The sequence below is a fragment of the Mustela nigripes genome, chromosome 14 (assembly GCF_022355385.1).
Source record: "Mustela nigripes isolate SB6536 chromosome 14, MUSNIG.SB6536, whole genome shotgun sequence".
NCBI lineage: Eukaryota > Metazoa > Chordata > Mammalia > Carnivora > Mustelidae > Mustela > Mustela nigripes.
The window spans coordinates 26,273,521-26,281,527 of NC_081570.1; the positions used below are offsets into that span (position 1 = coordinate 26,273,521).

The 8,007-nt window shown below is 54.2% G+C and overlaps 1 protein-coding gene across 1 annotated transcript in view; it reads right to left on the bottom strand.

The window, feature by feature from the left end:
* The window catches only part of DLGAP3 (DLG associated protein 3), a 61,892-nt gene extending 56,213 nt beyond the window's left edge, over positions 1-5,679 (bottom strand). The window contains exon 1 of the mRNA XM_059377207.1: positions 5,588-5,679. The gene's annotated coding sequence lies outside the window, so the exon portion shown is untranslated. The remainder of the gene's footprint in view (positions 1-5,587) is intronic.
* Between the last annotated feature and the right edge of the window lie 2,328 nt (positions 5,680-8,007).

Below are 8,007 nucleotides of genomic sequence, written 5' to 3' on the forward strand. Positions count from 1 at the left end.
CCCAGCATCATCTGGAAATCCTCTCTGCTCTACCCTCAAGAAGGAACCCATTTGAATATTTGATTGTGCTCTTGGGATGGGAGGTGAAGCTGCCATCAACCCTTCCTGCCTGTTGTTCCCCACAGTCTCATCTGCATATCCTGACATTTGGCTCTCATCCCCCTGAGATGACAAGGGAAGGGACTAGGAGAAATAACTCCTTGCTCTATTCCCTTCAGAGTTACAAAGACAAAGCACAAGAATACAGAAAATTAAGATGATATTAGGTTAGTGAGGAACGAAACAGGTGCACCTTGGAATAAGTGCACTTCTTCCAAAGAAGTTGAAGATTGAAACCCAGACCCTATCCCCTAATTTGCAAGGGTTTTTTTTTTCTTCCCCAGATCTTCCTCTTTTCCCATTGCCCTGTCTCCACTAGCCTCCTCCTTCTCTGCTCCATGGCATTGAACAACCCCACCCACTCCTTGAATCCTTTGCTTGGAAATCTTCCTCCCCAACAAAAGTCTCTCCCAAATGCTGCTCTGAGCTGTGGCTTGGGTGGGCAGAGAATGAGACAGGCTTGCAGAATATTTCACTGTCCCTTGTCCTCAACTCCAAAGTATGCTGGGCAGAGGGCAGAGGGGTGCCACAAAGTCAATCAAATTGTCCTGAACTCCTGAGCCCTATCTACCCGAGGCCTAAATAGCAAAACCTAAACTCTCCTAATCCAGAACTGCCTTGAGCCTGAACTTGTGGGACCCAGTAGGAGAAAAGCTGGTGGCCGTACTCCTAAGCTTGTTGCACTAAAAACTATCCAGGAGAAGAGAGCTTACAGTCACATTCCTACCCCCACACTAACAGAAAGCTGATTGGGGGAAGGGGGGGGGACTGAAACAGGAAAAGAGTTTTGTTTGTTTGTTTGTTTTCAAATACCACTAATAACTAACTGTGAGGCCTAAAGCCAGAAGGAGGATCCCAAAATCTATCTTTCCATCCAGGGACTCCGTCCTTGGAAAATGGGTCATCTGGGAGAATTTTTTTCTAGTGAGCCCTCAGCACTGCCTAATCACATTTCCATCATCGGGTCCCAATGCAGCTCCATTCAAGACCCAAGACAGTTCGGAAGGAGCAAATCCCTGCAGTGTCCCGTTCAGCACTCGGGACAGCTCCCAGCGCCACTCCTGGAGGCACTGCCAGAAACCCAGGATGCCAGATTTACCCGACCACACACACCGGTCTTCTTCAGAACAGAAGCCCCTCTCCCCTGCCCGTCCCACATTCGCGCCCATCCACCGGAGCACCTGGTGTTGCTCCCTTGCCTGTGTCCAAAGAGAGAAAAGAAACCCAGACATGAGGCTTCCCTGAGGGAGCCTAGAGAGAGGACCCCACCCACCTCCTTTAAGCCCAGAGCCTCTCAACGCCACTCACAGCTGGTCCTAAAAACCACTTTTCCTTCTTAACCAGCACCCCAAAGATAAGAGAAATACTCACGTGGGGGCTCCCATCCCTGGAGGCAGATGTGGTGGGGGGAGGCAGAGAGAGGTAGCTCCCCACACCCTGATCTGAGCCCCCTTTCTGAAGGAGCCAGCTCCCATCTGGACTGGGGGGAGGAGAGACATGTGGAAGCACTGATTGAGGGGAGGGGAGAAGGGAAAGGGGAGGAGGCAGGAGCGGGGGACTGGAGGGTGGGGGTGTCGGGATGGGGGCAAGGGAATCCTTTTTAATTTCATTCTCTCCCCATGTCTACATCAGCCCTGCAGGCTCAGCTCTTTAATATTTACACATAGAAAGAGGAGAGGATGAGAAAGAACAGAGAGTGGGGGGCGGGAGGGAGAGCAGGGGATACCTGAGCTCAAAGGACACAGAGGCAGGGGCCTTCAGGAGCTAGATGCTTGAGCCCCTCACATCATTCCCAGCCCACTCCCATTCTGAGCTCTTGACTGGAAGGAAGAAGGAACCCTGGTACCATTCTGTCCCTTTGTTAACAAGACACTTTGAAGCTGCCTCAGAAAAAGATCAGATCCCCACCCACATACCTGGACACCCCCACAAACCCAGATTGCTTGGGTGCCTTATGTGCAGATGGTAGAGGCAGTATTCATGCACAAGCATGTTCTGGTGCTTGGAAGTATGTTTACATGTGGGTTGCTGTGTAAAAGCACATGAACATGTCAGCTAGCATGTACAGGTCTATACAAGTATGTTCTGGATGTATTCACCATAACAGCCCCCGCAATCATACACAAACTTATGTAATCAAATGTGCAAATCAGCCCCTAAGGGACCTACCCCTCGCTCTCAAGCTGTAACCCAAGGACAAGGCCTTCCACTGCCCCCACACACACCCTTATTTGTCGGCCCCTCCCTCACAGCCTCACTTTTTCTTTCTGTGACATGGGGAGAAGGGCTGGTGGGAGGGCATGCTGCATCTGAGCCCAGGGACTTGACAAGTTATTAGCAACAATGAGCTGGCAGCTCGTTACCATAACGATGGTGCCACTGCCTCACCCCAGCTCAAACCCAGACTCCCCAGACAGCAGGAGGCCCGCTGAGCCAGCAGTCTTCAGACTGGGGGGGGGGGGGAGGGCAGGTGGGTAAAGAAGGAATCAAGACATAATGCTTGTATAGTGGAGGGTACACAGCTGTTCTTCCAACTCCCACTGAGATAACACGTTGAATCCACCAAGTGGGAATAAAATCAGACTAGGGAAAGGTTTCCTGACTGTGGAGATGTATAATACACTAGAAAGAGTCTATAGAAGCCACTCTAGACAAAAGGTTCTGTTGTCATTTTCCCCCTTCGTCTCCTCACTCCAAGAACTTCTTCTACTGATCTTAGTGAATTAAGAGGGAGAAAAACAACCAGATAGAAGACCCCTCTCTGAATTTCAGTGTTCCCATCTGTAAAATGGGGACAATTATCTCATCGTTTACCCTAGACTCCTGGAAGTTTGATTAGAAAGGGTTTAAGGGCAATTACAGACCCTTCCAAACCCAGAAAAGCCCCCAGAAGTTTCTCCACCCAATGGGAACCCATGAAATAAGGAATTGTCGGTCCAGCTAGAGGCAAAATGCATCAGAAACTGGGTGGGATGAAGGAAAATGGAGCTCAGCCAGCTCAAGCCCCAACAAAAGCTGGAGAAAGATGATGTGAGATGCCAGGCAGCAGCTGAAAGCAGGCACTGCCCAGAAGAAAGTCTGGGAGTCTGGCCTTTAGCAGCTCCAACCCCTCACTGGCAGAAATCAAGACAAACCCATGGCTTCGTCAGTGGTGGGTATGGTTATGAATCCCCATCCCTAATAACATCTAGCTCTCTCTTTAAAAAGGGTCCCAGGTTAGAAGATTTAGAGCCTTAGGCTTAGTGAGTCTTTGATTCTTCTCCTCAAATCCCCTCTTCTCAGCTCTGATGGGCATGGATGGAGGCGGGGGTGCGGGGTGGGAGTTCCAGGAATGGAAAGTAACATGGAGGGTTGGAAAGTTCCTGGGCTAAGACTAGCCAGGAGCACACAAGTTTGCTGTGTGACCTTGGGCAAGTCCCCTCCCTTCTCTGGGCTTCAGTGTCCTCACTTTATAATGAAAGGATTAGGCCAAGTCAATTCTAAGATTCCTCTCCCATATACAAGCTCACTCCTTGGACGTGAGCCCCCTGGCATAAAATGCAGTGGGCACTGCCTGCTAGATCAGTGGGGCAGTGGGGGTGGGGTTGCAGGGTTTTTAATCTGACGCTGTTCATCCTATGTTCATGTTCCTTTTAGAAACACCTGCCACCCTAGCCCTCCCAGCTCCCTTTTTAGACCCTGATTCACTGCCAACTCACGAAGCCTCTCTCCCTTCCCTCCCTCCTCTCTTCTCCCCCTCTCTCCCTTTTAGGCCTTGGCAGCTGGGTGCAGAAGTAGCCCCAGCACTCAGGAAAAGCTGGGAGGAAGTGGGAAATCAGTGCCCCTAGGGTCAGAGAGAACACACCAGGGAGCACCACTCTTTCACCTTGGCTCAGCCCAACTCTGAATCACCCAAAGACCTGGGTTGGAGTCTTTCTGTCTTACTGATGAGCGAGGGTGAAATCATGAGAAACACAACTTCCCTCTTGAGCCTCAACATCCTCATCTGTAAATTGGCGTTATATTAAGTTGAACTACATGAAATTGCTGTTTTGGTAGGTAAAAAAGAAAAACAGTTGAATACTGGCAATTTCATATGCCTTACCCTGTCCTGCTTGCTTCCGAGGCTACTGGGGTGATAAGAAGGAGGTGAGAGTGGAGTATTTTTCAAAAGCCATGGACTGATACAAGGGCATTGTCTTCTTACTATTATTACTTCAAAGAGCTTTAGCCCAGACCCACCTGGAGCCCAGGGACTGAACAAATGACCCAGAACTTGGAAATTTAGGACTTGGAAGTCTGGGAGACAGCCACCTGCTCTGATGACTAACAGCAGGACAGAAGCTTGCACCTGGCCTCCTCAGCTACTGGCACTAAAGGGCCCTTGGTGAACATTACTGGGATGACACAAGTTCCTAGGCCCCAAGAAGCAGCACACACACTCCAGCTCACCCCTGGCCCTACTACCACCAGGGGCCCCAGCAGGCAGGAAGCACACAGGAATAGCATCACAGAGGGTACCCCTGGAGGTAGGTGAAGGTGAGGATCAAAGGGGGGGGGGGAGATCAATGCAGATTTTGCCTGAGTTGGGGGTGAGGAGTCCCCGGGGAGGAGGGATGATCTGACTTCAGAAAGTCTGATCTCCCTGTCCCTCGCCTCCGGGACCACCACCAGGAATCCCCTGGGGGGAAGGAGGGACAAAGCCCAGGTGTCAGTGATTCAGAGTGAACCCTGCTCAGATACATTCTCACACAGCCAACACACACACACACACACACACACACACACACAGAGGCCACAGATACCTGGACCCACTCACAGTCACACTGACCCACACACATCCTATTCACACACACACACACACACACACACACTCACAGAGACATACACAGGCACATACGGTGACAACACACTAATTCACACACATGTCTACAGATACATTCACAGTAACACACTCCATACTCACACTGCATACACCCACTGACACGCACACACTCACCCACAATGACACACGCACACACTGCATACACTCACTGGCATACACAATCACCCAGAGACCCACACGGTGACACACTCACACACTCATCACAGGCACAGTGACACGCACTCACACTCACACACCTGCAAAGGAAACTTCTCTCCGGATCTCCCCAGCACCATCACTTCCCCCCACAAACCGGCTGGCTACTCCTCCCAAAACCGAGCCTCCAGCGCCGGCCAAAACTGGGCCGGGGCTGGCCGGCCCCCGCGGCTCTACCCCGGAGAGCCGGTCCGTGCTCCGCGTGGTCCTCCCGCGGGTGCTCCGGGTCAGGCCGGGGGCCGCCAGGCCGGGGCGGGGGCGGGGGCGGCGGAGGAGGCCCGGCCACCCCCCCTCCTCCAGGGGCCCGGAGCCGAGGCCGCGGGAGCCCGGGGCGTGGGCGGCGCCGGGGCCGCATCCAGGCCGAGGCTGGGGGGCGCTGCAGAGGGCGCCGCGAGCGCGGCCCCGTCCCCACCCCTCCCCGCGGCTTACCTGGCCCGGCTCGGGCTCCGGCCGGGTTACATGGTGCCGGCGGCCCGGGCCGGGGGCGCTGCGGCGGCGGGCGGGTGGCCAGGGACGGGGCCCGGCACTGCGGAGCCCCCAGCGGAGGGGCCGCGCCGGCTGCGGAGCCCCGAGCGAGCGCCGAGCGGCAGCGGGCGCGGGAGCTGGAGGCGGCCAAGCCACGGAGGCTGGATTTCCCGGGGACCAGGAAGGGGAGGCGGGGGGATCCCGCCCGCGCGCTCCGCCCCCGCCCCCGCCCCCGCGCAGGGCTGCCGAGCCCGGAGCCCGGGAGAGGGAGGGGGACCGAGCTCCCTGCCCCCGCACCGGACCCAGTAGGGCCGAGGTCGCAGCCGGCAGACGGCCGCCGGGGTCTCCGAGGAGCGCCCGCCGGGCTGAGCGATAGCGCTGGGGAGGCCCAGCTCCGGGGTGCCAACCAGCTCCCCTCCCCGGGGACCACCAGGTCCGCGTCCGCCGGACTCAGGAACAGGCGCACGGTGTCACGACCACGCACAGCCGGACCTGGGCACAGGGACCCAAGCCCAGCGGCGGGCGGTTGGGGAGACAGTCGCACAGCCTCACAGGCACGGGCTCGCGCCCACCGAGGCACAGTCACACCCTGAATGTCACACACAGCGCCCTACACACATCCCCTTAGGAGACTCTTCGGGTTTTCCCGGTCAGCTACCCGACTTCGGCTCCTGGCCTGGGTTCAAGGAGCCCCCTTTCTCTGCCCCAGCTCCCGCCAGAATGGGTCGCTGTGCCTGGCCTCAGAGCCACAGACAGGAGTCCCCCACCCACAGTCCGCAGAGCCCAGGCATTCCCAGTGTGGAGGGAGAACCCCGCTATACCTGCCGACTTTGCTGGGGCCCCCACCCGTTCCCACTGTGCCCGCCCACCTCTAGGCCCTGAGCCAGGGTTTGTGCCATGGCGGGGGCGGGGTTGGTGGGCAAGGGAAAGGGGACTGTCCGAACAGCCCGAGGCTGCAGAGCCAGGACACAGGCTGCAGGAGCCAGGAGAGGCGGAGGAAAGCTGACTGCAGCAGTTCCTGGCTGGAATCCGTCTTGGCGCCCAAAGCGATGCTGTAATGGTTGGAGGGGGGGGGGGGGCGCATTGGGGAAGCCGCAGGGGGAGGGGCTGAAAATGGAGGGGAAAGGGCTGGTCCTGGATTCCGATTTTCCAGGGTGGGTGTGAGGGAACATTGCCTCAGGCGCTGAAAGTTGGGGTGGAGAGGAGTGTATCCTTAAAGCCCTCTTTCCTCCTCCACGTTTTCTGGTCTTGAAAGCTTTGGGATGGTGAATTGAGGGCTTGGGAGCCTTGGGAGACCAACTGTCCTTCTCTCCAGGAACAGACCTTTGAAGTAGTTATGATTCAACATTCACCCAACAACTCCCTTTTCCCTGTAACCCTTTGGGGTTGCTGGATCTCTTCCTTGTTTAAAGGAGGAAACTGAGGCAAGGAAAGTAGAAGTCACAGGCTCAAAGGAGTTAAAGCTGGGAGCTAAGCCCTATCCCCCTCCCCCAGAGAAATGTTTAAAAATGCCACATGACATAAATGACATAAAGGAGTTTGGGAAGCCCTTCCCCCAAGGAAATCTAGAAGTCAGTGTGGGGGGCGCTGGCAGAACGGTTACCTATCTTGCTGCCCACAAGACTGGTTCCAACAAGGATTTTCAATCGTGAGCTAAGGTTACAGATCATTTCCAGCCCAGGGACCAGGCAAGAACACATATGACAGAAAATAAAGTAGAAACTTGGTCCCAGGAACCCACTTTAGAACTGAAAAAACCATTTTGCTTCCCATGAAGTGTAAGACCAGCCATCAGGTAGGACACCAGAAGCACCACCACGTTTTCTGAGTTCCAAGATGTACGTTTTGCTAACTATTCTGAAATTAGAACACATCTTACAATGGATAGGGACATTTAATACGGTTTTCTATTTCTCCTCTAAAAGCCGTTACCCAAGCAAGGGTTGACGTGTTTTAGAATTGAGAACATGGTGTAGTTCTCATTTGTTAATTCAACAACCATTTACTGATTAAGATTAATCAAACAGATTTAGCCTGGGCAGTGTTCTTTCACAGCCATCCAGTAATGTATAAGGAGATGGAGATGTAACCAATAATTACTTTCAGAACCAGCTTCGTAGGAGTGTGAGCTATGTAGTCACATAAAACCCCACACTTAAAAAGGCCCCGCTCTTGGTTTAATGCTGTGCTGTCACTTTCTTGAGATTCTTAATAATTTCTTAACAACGGGCCCTGAACTTCACAAATTATGATTGCTGTGTTAGGGATCCCATGTCTTAATAGAAATGGGCACAAATACTTGGAGTCTAGAGGCAACAGTCAGCTCTGCCTCAGTGAAGAGGGGCCGTCAAAGAAGCAAAGAAGCATAAAGGAGGCCTTGGAGA